Below are 15139 nucleotides of genomic sequence, written 5' to 3'. Positions count from 1 at the left end.
ATTGGCTTTTCAAATGGAAGCCCATTTCTGGTGTCCCCTGCCGTGATATTGCTGGAATATTGTTCAAAGCGGCGTAAAACTAAAACTCACTCACCCATCTCATGTTACATTTTCAAACTTTCCAGGTACACTCAAGCATGTACAGATCCGTGCCTATTTATATTCGGACAATTGACGTAACTTCCGTAGCAGACTTACATGTTAATTTAGTGTGGCATAAATAATTTCCATTAATTTAATTTTCGTAAGATCCCAGTAAAATATTGCACATTTGTGAGGAATCATCTTACCTACAAATCTCATACTTTGTTTAATATTTCGTTGCTTATTTATCGAATGGCAACAAGTTAATCAACATATGTACAGTGCCGAGGACTCCTTTCACATGACGGCCTATGGGATTGTGCATTGTTGAACCATACGTAAGCTGATAAATGTGATGTCATTAGTTAAATAGTGGTCGGAAAACTGAACTGAAATTATGTGAGCAGAGCAGAGATGATTTCACATTTGCCTGTCAAATTTTACAAAGATCTATCTTAAACTCACTTCATGAACATTATTTATGCTACACTGAATTAACATGTAAGGCTATGGAAATTGCGTCAAGTGTCCGAATATTTCTAGCACGGGTCTGAATGTTTCTACGAAGATTTCAAAGAGGGTAACATCACTGACTGACTGACTGACTGACTGAGTTTGGTTTTACGCCGCTTTTAGCAATATTCCAGCAACATCACGGCGGGGAACACCAGAAATGGGCTTCACACATTGTACCCTTGTGGGGAATCGAACCCGGTCTTCGGCGTGACGAGCCAACGCTTGAACCACTAGGCTACTTCCACCGCCCCGGGTAACAGCACAACTTGTTCAGAAATGTCTATGGTGAGCATGTGGATAACATGTCCAACTTTGAAGGATATTGTCAAAAAAGATCTTCGATGCAATTCATTATTACTCGTATCGTACTTTCTCCTGTGTTTCCAAGTGAACACTTGAATAACCATCTCATGTGTTGTTGACGGGTGTTGTGACGGTGGGGCAGGATACCTATTCGCGAACTCATGTTTTTGCCAACTCTGTGTATGGTTTCTATTTCAAGGTGATTCATAAATTCATATCATGATACAACTGGAATAGTACAATGGACTTCATGAACACTTCTTCACGTCTTTACTGATTTCCAATGGTCCGTCGACTTATTTTCACAGCTATTTCTGTTCCTGGGGGGAAGTGCTGTTCGTTCGTTTGTTTATTTGTTTGTTGTTTAACGCCGCACTCAGTAAATTGTCCAGCTATATGGCGGTGGTCTGAATAATCGAGTCTGGACCAGACAATCCTGTGATCCACATCATGAGCATCGATCTACGCCATTGGGATACGACGACATGTGTCAACCAAGTCAGCGAGCCGATCGCGTCAGTCGCCTCTATATGAGGTTCGACACACCACAAAAATGATGAATAAGGAAAGGATATAATGGGCCGAAACTTTTTGATCGAGACAACTGCAGACAACACTCTGAAGTTCGACTGTAATATTTAAGAGATTTTGCAATAGCATTACCTTACTGTCTTCAAACAATAGTTGAAACTTCGAGGCGAACAGCTTCCAAACAAAGAACACTTGCCGTTTATGGAATGTGATAAATTGCTCCCATTCGTGACCAACTCGTGTTATTCCGGGACAAGCCTTCTTGGAGGCTACGGAAAGGGGCTATATATTCCAGCTATATGGCGGTGGTCTGGAACTAATCGAGTCTGGACCAGACAATCCAGTGATCAACAGTATGAGCTTCGATCTACGCAGTTGGGATACGATGATATGTGCCAACCAGGTCAGGAGGCCTGACCACCCGATCCCGTTAGTCGCCTCTTACGACAAGCATGGGTTGCAAATGACTAATTCTCACCCGGATCGGCACGGGTCTTCAAACCTACAACGTGGCAGGACAATGCATTATGAACATCGTGCTCTGTGCTTGAGATATCATGCATTACATCATTTAACACTTGAACTGCAATAATCAATTCTGGCTGGCTGTAACAGATGTGTGGTAGATGAGTTAGCAGCTTGCTGGAACACTATACTCAACACATGTTGAGTCGTACATTTTCTGAACATTATCGTTTTAGTATAGTAGAATGGTCAGACATATTTTCTTATGGTAGAATGGTCATGCACATCTCACCACAGAATGATGGTCAAACACATATTTAGCCACAGTAGGATGGTCCTACAAATTTAACCTCAGTAGGATGGTCATATAAAAGTAGCCACAGTAAGATGGGTCTGCTAATGTAGTCACAGTAGGATGGTTCTAGAAATTTAGCCACAGTAGAACAATCTTACAAATTTAGCCGCACTAAGATAATCCTACAAATTTATCCACAGTTCGATGGTCCTACAAATTTAGACACAGTAGGATGGTCCCTGGCATAAAAATGTGTTTCTCGGAAACCTTTGAACAACTAACAATCTGTTCAGGTCGGCAATTTCCATGGACATAACCTGCTCAGCTGGCCATGTTTTGACTAGCTTGTCACAAAAGTGTTACACGTACACCACCACTTAACTTCCTGTTGCACGTACACCACCTCTTAACTTCCTGTTACACGTACACCACCACTTAACTTCCTGTTACACGTACACCACCACTTAACTTCCTGTTGCACGTACACCACCACTTAACTTCCTGTTGCACGTACACCACCATAACTTCCTGTTGCATGTACACCACCACTTAACTTCCTGTTGCACGTGCACCACCACTTAACTTCCTGTTGCACGTACACCACCACTTAACTTCCTGTTGCACGTACACCACCACTTAACTTCCTGTTACACGTACACCACCACTTAACTTCCTGTTGCACGTACACCACCACTTAACTTCCTGTTGCACGTACACCACCACTTAACTTCCTGTTGCACGTACACCACCACTTAACTTCCTGTTGCACAGTCCTATCGTTGTCTTTGATGGGTATGATACAGGTCCATCAACAAAAGACACTGTATACACGAGACGATCTGGAGGTGTCGTGGGTCCACAAGTGAACTTCCTTGAAGACATGCCCATCCTGTCACGAAAAGATCACTTCCTGTCTAACTCATCAAACAAGCAGAAGTTCATCAACTTGCTGAGGAAGATACTTCAGGAAAACAATGTCGAGACCGTACATGCAAGTGGCGATGCTGATCTTCTCATCGTACAAACCGTTGTAATGAGTGCAGCTATATCTCCAAATACAGTCATCAGCGATGATACATACCTGCTTGTACTTCTATGTCATCATGCCAAACTAACAACATGTCATCTCTTCACGCAATCGGAAGGCAGGAAAACAACAAAGAAACAAAGTGTTTGGAACATACAACAACTTCAGGAGGCTCTTGGACACGGTGCGTGTATATATTTGCCGTTTATTCATGCCGTTGTAGGCTGTGATGCCACAGACATTTTAGAATAGGAAAAGGACAAGTCCTGAAGTCACGGTCAGTTTCGAAAGCATGCTCACGTGTTTTCTGCAGAATCAGAGATCGTGGCAGCAGGCGAGGGAGCCTTGGTCTGTTTGTACAACGGTCAACCAGGAGAAAGCTTAGATAACCTTCGTCATCGCAGGTTCTCGGAAAAAGTGGCAACTAGCTCGGCATACACTTCCTCCTACTTCAGCTGTGGCCAATTATCACAGTTATCGTGTCTACTGGCAAGTTCAGGAATGGATGGACAATTCTGGCAACCTTGATCCTGAAGACTGGGGATGGGTACAAGTCGATGGGAAACTTCACCCGAGAACAACAGACAAACCGCCTGCTCCTGACAATGTGCTGAGAGTCATACATTGCAAATGTAAAACAGACTGTGGCAGGAGAAGGTGCACATGTATAAAACATGGACTGGAGTGCTCTATGTGTGCTGAATGCAAGGGATTTCAGATGTACCAATTCCTTGATCTCATATATTGTCACTGATGAATCTGACTAAACAGTCTCAGCAATGCCATCTATTTTAAGCATAATTAGTGAAAAAAACAAACAGTGACTCATATTAGTCTCCTTGTGACGTAGATATATAAACTGATTCATTGTTGATATGTTAAACGTTAATTTCAAGAACTTATTGACCATTGCATAGCCTCACGGTGTGTTATCCATAATTGACTTAAACATCTATATTATCAATGTTGTAACAACATCAATAATTATATTTACTAATTATCAATTAACATTTACTAGAAATTAACACATTCCGATGCTGAATGATGTTCAAATATGTTTTTCCCCCGGCAAAAGCCCTATACTACCCAATTTCAAGGCAAAATTTCAAAATGTTTCCCACATACAATTTTTCTACAATTGTCTGTTACATATTGCTGTACATAGTTTATTTAACTTGAATCAATTCAAATAAATTCTTTTGCAATTTGTTCTAGGTTTAGTGGTTTTCATCATAAATTGACTGGACTAATTATGGCAGGTATCTTTCTAGGAAGCCTATGTTAAGGATACACGTGTTTCATGGAAGATTTTAAGAGAGATGCTTAAAGCATAATTAGTTTACCTAGCTCTTATTGTTTAATCATAACACGAATGTGCAGGTAATGTCGGGAAATAATAACTCTCACAATTTTATAGCGACAGTTATCTGCCATCTCTACCACGTATTTTGTTTTAGCTCAAGTTGGAACTCACTTACTAGCTTTGCTTTTACATGCTTACCCTTGGCTTTATCACTTATTCTACTATGGATACGTGAAATGCTCGAATTTGATTGGTCAATCAATAAAATCAGACGGTATCAATTTGGATTGAAAATGCGTCTGATTTCACGGCGCTTCACTGCGCAGTAGGCCTATACAACACTGCCGCACTACTTCAGCTTGGCCACCAACATGACTAATATCAACACAACAGATCGACGTGATGGAAATGCTGATGAAACATTTATTAAAACTCGAAAAATACAATTACAGTCAGACCTCGTTAATACGAACACTTTGGTTTTTAAAAAAACCCGTTCGGATAGTGAAACGTCCGTACTGCTGAAACCACAGTATATGCACCGAGTTACTTCCCCTTGATATCTTTCCTTACTATCGAGACTCTGAGGTCATAGATGAAGCCTATGTTTATGAAGGAAATTATAAGCTTGTAAAACGTTATTGCTACTACATCCCATACACCATTTAAAAGATCTAATCCTACTGTTGATAAATATGAAGTTTATTTTTATAATGTTATTCAAAAACTATGGCGATTTTTTTCCATTTGTGACATGTCATAACATGCCCGTGCCTTTTTTCTTTTATATTTTCATTTTTACGTCATCAGAAAATTATTATAAAAAGATTTCTTAAATAATATGTATGGTCGCCTATTTCCCGATATCTGTGGCTTTCCGCTCGGTAACATGACATAATGTTGTAACAACGGAAAATACCTCCGTTTTCGAAGCGTCGTATGAATAACATGGGAGGCGAATCGTTTGATGTCGGGTATCGTTCGAAAGCTCTGAACATCAACAACATCACTGAACCCTTGCCGAGAGTATTTTCACAGTTGTAAGAAGCGATTTTATTGGATAAAAATTGGTTTCTTATGACGCTTTTTCGCTACAGTCTGCTATAAGGGTCGTGATTGGTCAAAATCAGACACGTGACCTAAGGCAGCCAATCATATTACGGCAATGGATACCGTCCTCGTAAACGAAAACTTTTAGATTTAGACGAAAGTTTTGGGTAAAATAATGCTATTTTGAACATATTAAGCAAGAAATCGCTACCTATACGTAAATTACGGATTTTATTCATTATTCATTATTCAATTTACATCGTTACTTTGCTCTTTGACAATGTTATTGTGGACCCGCTGCCGAAGCATGTGTCCGAGAATCCTTGTTTTCAATAACATTGCGAAAAATAGTTTATAATTTTAATTCGTGTTAAAACGGTACCGAGCATATATTTCTGGATTGAAGTCTTACCCAAAACAGCGTGGTCGTCGAAATTTCCCTATCACTTATGATAAAGGGATCAAAGGGATGAGTCGCTAAGTCGCGGCCTGACTGTATACGATTTCTCCTCCACAATTATTAGGGAACTTCACTATCATAATTATTACCTTCTATTATAAAAATATTCAAACTCAATTACAATACACAGCCCCAAACATAAACAAACAATATCTAACATATAAATCAGAAAACCTTGTAAAAAATTTAAAATACATCCCTATCTATCCCTATTTGTGCGGCAAAACGTTCGCAAACATTTACCTACCTGGTAAATGGTATATTTGTTTCCGTTTAGAATGAGAAATTCGCAAGATAACGGTCAGGCGAAACACAAAATTTAGGCCACTCATACTCCATCATGTCCCGTTGCATCGTTCAAACTGTCAAAAATTGAACCACGAGAATTCAGCTCGAACAATGTTCCAGGGAATCCCAAGTTAGTCGCATGTACAATAAGCAGCAGGACTGTCACTCTTTTGTCGCATGCCGGGGTGGAGGCAGGTACGTGAAATCATGATCGCCCTTCGCCGGTCATAAAAATCAACAGTCTTTGATGAGTTACAGGTCATAGGTCGATCAGAAAAGGATCTATTCTTCGATTCTGCAGGGTTCAGGTTCGACAGTCAGTCAAGTATTTTCAACTGTCACTTCGAATTTCAACCTTTCGCAAAATGTAAACACTGGCTCGTCCGCCATTTCAAACTGTTTCAAACTGTTTTCCAAGAAAATGAGTAGGTCAGACGATTCCATTATAGTGTGGCCAGGGGGGTACAGTAACACGGCACACAAAACAATAGGCTGGTTTCGGTCGTGTGGAGTTATGATTATAAAAACCAAGCTCTTAGGTGTTACATTATTGCATTGAATAAACAGTAGTTTGTTTTCTTTGGACAGAATATTTTTTTTATGTTGCAATGTTAACAAAATTACGAACGGCACCCACCACTCCCTTCACAGACGAGTTCAATTCGCCTCTCGTCCAATGCCGGATTACGCCGTGTCTTCCGCAGGACGAGGAAGTTCGATGTTAAATCGGTTATGGTAGAATGGAGATAAACGTACTACGTGTTTGGAAATTAGATGAATGTTAGATCCTTTACACCAATTGATAAAGCTTTATTCTTCAGCATTCAAATGGGGAAATTTAGAGACTGAATGTAATAAATTACTGTAGCAAACACACGCTACGGGTGTGAGCCATTGCCCGAAGGAGCATTTATTAGTCGATAATTCACCCCTGTGGATGAGACTGGGGTGTCGACCAGCACATCAATATTTCCAGAATATATCTGATTTGAACAGTCCCTGTCAACTTGTCCGTGGAGTGACTTTGAGCAGACTGAGTGCAAGCTATTAGACAAAGGGTTTAACTTGGAGGGTTAGCTTGGCCAATCAGTTGAGCACGTCATGGCCTGGGTTTCTTAAGGGCTTGAGGGACACATGACCTATATCTTAACTATCCTACTGATAAATATATATATATATATATATATATATATATATACAGAACAGAAAACATTAAAATAATAATATCCCTATGTACAAAGTTATATCTGCCACACACTTCCCCCCTTCCTTGAAATGACGTCATCGTCATTTATTCTTTCCGGTGACCAAATCCAGTAATGCATCGGAAAGACGTTTTGGTTGGCCCTCGAGCACCCCCTCCTCTATTAGAGAGCTGAGATAGTTTGCTCGAGCTAACCAGTCTGGTTGCGTAACTGCCGAAAGTGCAAACTCGCCTCTGCTCATCCAACTGGGTGGTCTCCGATCTCGAACGGATCTCCTTGGTTGAGGGTCTGGTGGCAGTGGTGTATCAGCAGCAGGCTCTCAATCTGGTGGGACATCCACAACCTGAACTGGAGGTTTTGTGTCTGGTGGGACATCCACAGGATGAGCTGGAGGTTCTGTGTCTGCTGGGACATCCACAGGCTGAACTGGAGATTCTTCCGAATGCTGTTCGTGTTCTTCAGCATCTACAGTTTCCTCGGTTTCAAAGTTGGTCTGGTCCTCATTCTCAGTATCTTCATTCAGCTTGTCTTCAAGTGGCCTGCCAGCTTGATAAAGAGCTGACCCTGAAGAATCCAAATGTTGAGTGGAGATGAACACAATGTCTTCTCCTTCGTCTAGTCCCTCTTCACTCTGTGAGCTGCCTGTGGTGTCTTCTGGGTGTCTGCTTAACTTTTGGAGTCGGTTGTGAGGGCTTGTTTTTTCTTGGCTTGGGCACTGGTGCTGAATGGGGAAGACATCCAATTGGAAGTAATAAATTCCTATGCAAGGTTCTTGTTCATCCTTGTCCATTCTCCTTACCAAGGACAAACACTGGTATGGATGGATTTGGTTGGTCCCATTTGTCAGCTAACTTGTGCTTGCCATCAAATGCAACAACCTTCACAAGTGCTCTGTCACATTTTTCAAGAATGGCTGCTCTAGCTTTCTGGTCGTAGAGACTCTTGTTCCTGGACTGGGATTTCCTGGCAGCAGTAGCAGCTATGTCATAGCCTGGGTGAGGCGTTCTTTCAATTCATTAGTGTAACTGGCCATGGACTTCTGCTTGGCTGTCTCCATGTCAAGTCCAAAGGCTATGTCCACTGGGAGACGTGGATGGCGTCCATACATCACAAAGAATGGTGCAAAGCCTGTAGATTCATGGCGAGTACAGTTGTATGCATGCACTAATGGTCCAACATGGGCTCGCCAATTCTTCTTACTGTCCGGATCAAGAGTCCCAAGCATGTTGCAGAGAGTCCTGTTGAAGCGTTCACACATTCCATTTCCCATTGGGTGGTATGGTGTAGTCCGTGACTTGTTGATCTTCAGCAGCTGACATAACTCGTGCATGAGCTTACCAGTGAAGTTGGCTCCTTGATCCAAGTGGGTGTGTTTAGGTATCCCGTAATGTATGATGAAATTGTTGAAGAAAACTTCAGCAGTTGTCTTGGCCGTCATGTTCTTGGTTGGGTAGGCCTGGGCATAACGGGTGAAGTGGTCAGTCACAACTAAAACATGTTGCTGCCCACCCTTTCGACTGAGTCCATCTCCAATCCCTGGCATTAAAGTCGCATCTCTGTTCAGTTGTCATTTCTTGCTCATTGAAGTCAGGGGTGGAAAGAATCAAACTTTCAACAAGGCTAGGAACTTATCTGTAATGCATCACAGATAGCTCTAACTGAGTCCTTGTTTACTTCTTCCATTTGTACTTGATCTTCTCTCTGAGGTAATCTGGACAGGATGTCAGCATCAATGTTGGATTTTCCTGATCTATACTTGATGGCAAAGTTATAGTTGGCTAGAGAGGCTAACCAACGATGTCCAGTGGCATCTAGACGAGCTGTAGTCAGGCCATAGGTCAGAGGGTTATTGTCAGTCATCACGATGAAGTCATTGCCATACAAATAATCGTGGAACTTTTCTGAAATTGACCACTTTAAGCACAAAAATTCCAATTTATGGGCAGAGTAGTTTCGTTCAGAAGGTTTCAGTCCTCTACTTGCGTACTGGTGGCCATCCTGGTGCTGATAGAGCACTGCTCCCAAACCTTGAGTGCTTGCATCTGTATGAAGTTCGAAGGGCTTTGTGTAGTCAGCATACCCAAGAACCGCAAGCATAGAAAGGCACATCTTGATCTTATCAAAGGCTCTTTGCTGGTCCTGACCCCACTCAAAATCCTTTGTCTTTGAGGTTTGTTTCCTTGATTTCTTGACAGTCTTTGGCGTCAAGTCAAACAGAGGTCTTGCAATACTGGAAAAATTCTTCGCAAATTTACAGTATTAACCAGCAAATCCGAGAAGCTTTCTAACTTCCTCAGGTGTTAATGGTGTTGGCCAGTTCTTTATCTTGTCCACCTTCTCTGAGTCTGCCTCAATACCATCAGCAGAAATGATATACCCGACATATCTCACCCGGCGCTTGAAAAAATTGCACTTTTTCAGAGCAAGCTTGAGGCCACATTCTTGGAGTCGCTTGAAAACCATCTCCAGACATTGAATATGTTCCTCGTATGTCTTGGAGAAGATGATGAGGTCATCAAGGTAGATGAGGCAAATCTTCCGATGGAGACCCTCTAGACAGTGTTCCATAAGACGCTGATAAGTCGCTGGGGCATTGGAGAGTCCAAATGGCATTCGGTTATATTCGGAAAAAAAACAAGGTCCAACCGTAAAGGAAGTTCTTTCCTTATGGCTCTCTTCGCTCTCAACCTGATGGTACCCGCTCTTCATATCCAGAACCGAAAAGTAGGTCATACCTCCCAAACAGTCTAACAGCTCCTCGATACGTGGTAAGGCATAAGCATCCTTGATGGTATGACGATTAAGCTGTCTAAAATCTATACACATCCTCAGAGTTCCATTCTTCTTCCTTGCTAAGATGACATTTGATGCCAAAGGGCTGTGAGAACTTCGGATGACCCTGGCAGACAAGAGTAGTTGCAAGTGACTCCGAACCTCATCGAACATGGCTGGTGGTATTCGACGATGTCTCTGTTTGAAAGGATGATCGTTGGTTAAAATAAATTCTGTGTTGAACAGCTGATGAGTGGCCAAGGTCCCCTTCATGCTTGGAATTTTTTTTCTTGAACCTCAGGATAACATCAAGACCTTGCTCTATCTCCTGAGACGTCAAATCCTCTTTTTCTATTTCCAATTGTTCAATTAGAGTCTCCTCATCTACAGGTTGTCCACATGGTGCTTCTTGCAGAGTCACTGGTTGCAGTTCACAAAGTAACGATCGGGGAGGTATAACTATAGTACAGGTGGTGACGTTGAAAACATGGACTTCAATGTCATCAGGACTGTTCTTATCATAAGTGATAACTGTTGGAGCTATGTCAACATCAGAAGAAATGGAGGCCTGGGAAGTGGGTTGTAAAAGGGCACAAAGTCTAGGTGTCTTCAGTCCCTTTGATACCTGACCTTTCACTACAACTCTACTATTAGCAGGGATCATGACATTCTTCTCCTCAGCGCTCCTCACCAGTCCAAGTCTCCACTTGTTCCTTTCCAGTTCCTTTTCTCCCAGAACAATAGTCCTGTAGGTTAAATACCATGGTGTGTGCAATGGGGCTTTCTGTAGAAACTTGGCTCCATGTTGATTCCTGCAGGTATTCAATAAAGAGGTTAAGATGTTTGTTCCTAGAATCCCTGGTACTCGGACACTGTACCTGGTAGTGGGTACTACAAGAAATAGACATGGAACAGCATCAACATCAACACCTCCTCCAGTGACAGATACACCCACTTTAATATATCCTTTGTATGGCAATGTCTCGCCGCCAGCACACTCGATGTCCAATATATCTCCTAGTGGCTGTAAGGCAATGTGCTGTAACTGTTCCTCATAAAATGCTTCAGATACAATGGACACAGTCGCTCCTGTGTCCAGCAAGGCTCGAACTGGTTTACCATCAAGCAGGATGTTGTCTTCGTTTGCACAACCAACTAACCCTTCAGGTACTCTGTTGGGGTTCTGAAGCGAGTCTATTGGTGACCCCTGCCCATAGACCCTTGCCAGTTTAAAGGATGACGAAGATGGTCCAGACGAACTCGACATCCAATGGCAATGTGTCCGGGGTAACCATATCTGTAGCAAATGACTTCCTGTGACCTTGTAGAATGAGGATAAATTCTCTCGTTTGGTGGTGGGTACTTGTTCCTCGGTGCACCTATCTGGGAACTGGACATAGGTGATGTAAGTCTAAATCTCCTATGACTAGAGTACGTTCCAGTACCTCTGTAGTCAGGATTAACGGTATCACCTGTGCCTGGTGGTATTCTGTGATCTGGTCCTTTACCTAAGCTCTGGGGCAAGTAGGATCCCAATGGGATTGCAGTCTCACCCTGAGGCTTAGATGACAAACTACGTTGGTATCTACCTTTAGGGTAACTTCGTTGGCTGGAGGCGAATGACTGATGCTGGTGGACATGGGCTGTCTCCTGTTGCTTGATCTTCATATCTGAGACCTCACTTTGTAGCTGTTGGATGGCGGAAGTCAGACATTCAATATCTTTCTTGGTCACCACATTTGACTCGGAGGCCATCTTAGCAGTAGCTGTCCTATTCCTAGTTGATGGATCTCGTCCTTGCTTCATGTCATACTCGATCTCCCTCAAGGATATCCTGAGTCCATCAAAAGAGGGTATTGAATCGAACTTATGACCAGATACACTCTTGAGTGATGGCCTAAGACCACCCCACAACATGTTCCTCAGCATGTCATCCTGATCTTGAAAAGGAATGGTGTGATGATCTGTGACTTTCGATAACAGGTGTTCCAAACGGCATCCCCAAGTGACCACGTTCTCAGTTTCACCTTGGGAAGCACTATAAAACTGAGCTAACAGAGCTTCCTTGCGTTGAACAGTACCATAAATACTGTAGAGTCTGTTCAGCAAATCCTGTGTTGAAGCCTTGGATCCTAATCTCATTGCTACTCTTGCTGCTTTGCCCTTCAAAGAATGCCTAATGGCCTGGCCCTGGATTTTCGAAGCTCTCTTAGCGCTAAGATAGTCGTACGTTAATGTTAATGTATGGCACTTACGACCATCTTAGCGCAAAGAGAGCTTCGAAAATCTAAGCCCTGATCCATAACATCTGGGGTGTATTGCGTTGATTTCAAGAGACAATCAACTTCATAAGTCCAAAGGTCAAATGAAGCATCCTTGCCCTGAAAATCACCGCTAAACAAAGGTAGCTTCGGAAACTGATGATAAGCTACAGCTATAGGCCTAACATCTGGTGTTACTGGCTGAGGGGTATGAGTAACACCAGGTCCAGATGTCTCTTCCTCTACCCTTTTAAGAGAACCTTCTTGGGAATACATGCCCTTGATCCAGGCCTTAAAATCCTCAGGCGTATCAGCCTTTGGTTGCATCCCCAGCCTCTTAAAGAGTGTGGCCATTCCTTCCAACTCTTCATCCTTGAACTCCATGGTTAAATGATGTAGCAGAAGTAAACAAAGGAAAACTTCAATCGCTCAAAAGCAGAACAAGGTAGCGGGACTAGCCACGGTAATCAGGGAAGCATCAATTTCGTGGTGCGAACATGCGAATACCCAATGATATTAAGTGCCCTACTGGTACATAACATCCCTGTGACTAAAGCCACATGTGGGAAAACATAGAAGTACGACTGAGCTGTGATACAACTATGGTAAGTAATACTGAAGCAAACAGCGCATTATCCTGTCCATATCAGAATACAAGGGAACTACAATGATATCTACATGTCATCTGCTATGGCGAACGAAAGAACAAGTGGAATGTCTGGAATGTTCAGACACTAACACCGAACCAATCTAAAGACAAATCCTCCCAATAGAGCACACTAGAAGAAAATGTATAAATATATACACAGAAGGACGAAAGGGTGAGTGTACGAGTTGTGTTTAACACCACTCTGAAACAGCACCAGCTGTATACATAACTACAACAGTAAGAAACCTAGGCAGGTGTACACAGGCTGGAGCTGACATATTCGCATGCATAATGCAATGATATTCCTAAGTTAACAATGTATATTTGTAAAACTTTTACCAAAGCTACAACATGAATATGTAAGACAACATGGGGGATGGGGAAGGGAAGATTAGTCAAGTGTTTCAAGAAGGTGCGTTAGTCTGTCGTCACACAGTCAGTACATTAAGGCATATTTAATTTAATTTAATTTTATTTTATTTTTATGCTTGCTAACTAGCTATATTTGCTTACCTTTTATTGGATTAGAGAAGAACAGAAATGAAATCAAGTCAGTTTCATACACACAAGCACACCGAATACCCTTGGATGAATTAACTAATTTAACGGACAACAAAGGGATGGACTGAAATAACGCTAAACTAAATTAAGTTAAACAAGAGTGAACTAAATTTATTTAAACTAAACTAAACTAAAGTCAACTAAACTAACCTAACCTAACGAAAGCAATACTGAACTACACTAGACTAAAGTGAACAAGACTGAACTAAATCAAATCAAACAAGTGATGGACAAAAATATAGCTATATACGCAAGGTTGGTACCAACAGTATCCTGACAGGTAGCTGACACAAAAGCATACTGTAATCAAGTTAATGCAAAATGCTATGTTACAAAATGTAAGATGTAAACAAAGTCACATTTTAAGAACTGGCGCCAGGTAATTAAGTTCACAAAATACAATATTAGATGCTAGCTAGCAATGATGTTGAACAGTCAAACATTCATTCAACTCACGTGAACCAAGTGTCCATGGTTTCAAGAAATATCATGAAAAGTCGCAATCACAGTAAAAGTTCACAAAATCAAATATGCTAGCTAGCAAATGTTCCTTCAAAATCATTCAGTCAAAACACAAATGTCACATTGAAAAGTCGCAATCACAGTCAAAAGTCATCAATGAAAAACAGGTGTTGATATTCGGGGAATATTCACAGGATGTTGCTGGCATTCAATCTATGTCATCCGTGGTGGCAATATCCTCACTGGGGGCTCATTTGTAGCAGAGCAGTGAATGTAATAAACTACAAACACACGCTACGGGTGTGAGCTATTGACCGAAGGAGCATTTATTAGTCGATAATTCACCCCAGTGGATGAGACTGGCTGTCGACCAGCATAGCAATATTTCCAGAATATATCTGATTTGAGCAGTCCATGTCAATATATGCAATATATGCATTAATAATGATAAATCTAAGATTGTACATTTTAGACATATTAGTGCACAAAGAACAAGTGCGGTTTTTACTGTTGGTAACTCCGTTTTAGAAATTGTTAATAGTTATAGCTATTTAGGCCTACTGCTCACAGAACATCTTGACTATAATGCTATGGCTAAGGCAGCAACAAAGTCTGCTAACAGAGCTTTAGGCCTCCTTATTTGTAAATATAAGGCACTTGGAGGAATGGAATCCACAACTGATACACAGTTATATGATACGATGGTGTGGTCAGTTTTAAGTTATGGGGCATCTATATGGGGACATCGGGAGGTATCCGCAGTAAATGCTGTCCACCATCGTGCTTTGAGATTTTTCTTGGGGGTGGGTAAATATGCACCTAACGTTGCAGTGAATGGAGACATGGGATGGATCCCTCCAATTGTTAGACAATGGATATGTATTGTTAGACAATACTGTCGTTTTAG

At 41.7% G+C, this 15139-nt stretch overlaps 1 long non-coding RNA gene across 1 annotated transcript; it reads right to left on the bottom strand.

Moving 5' to 3' along the window:
- Positions 1-1802: 1802 nt before the first annotated feature.
- On the bottom strand, positions 1803-15139 carry LOC124282740. The gene is made up of 3 exons (XR_006900232.1): positions 15129-15139; positions 11679-11682; positions 1803-1928 (listed from the first exon to the last, which is right to left on the bottom strand). It is a non-coding gene; the product is annotated as an uncharacterized LOC124282740 (long non-coding RNA).

Source organism: Haliotis rubra, unplaced genomic scaffold (genome assembly GCF_003918875.1).
Source record: "Haliotis rubra isolate DU_JTF1 unplaced genomic scaffold, ASM391887v1 Scf301, whole genome shotgun sequence".
Lineage (NCBI taxonomy): Eukaryota > Metazoa > Mollusca > Gastropoda > Lepetellida > Haliotidae > Haliotis > Haliotis rubra.
The sequence above is the reverse complement of the archived record's forward strand: the minus strand, read 5'-3'. Positions and strand labels throughout refer to the sequence as shown.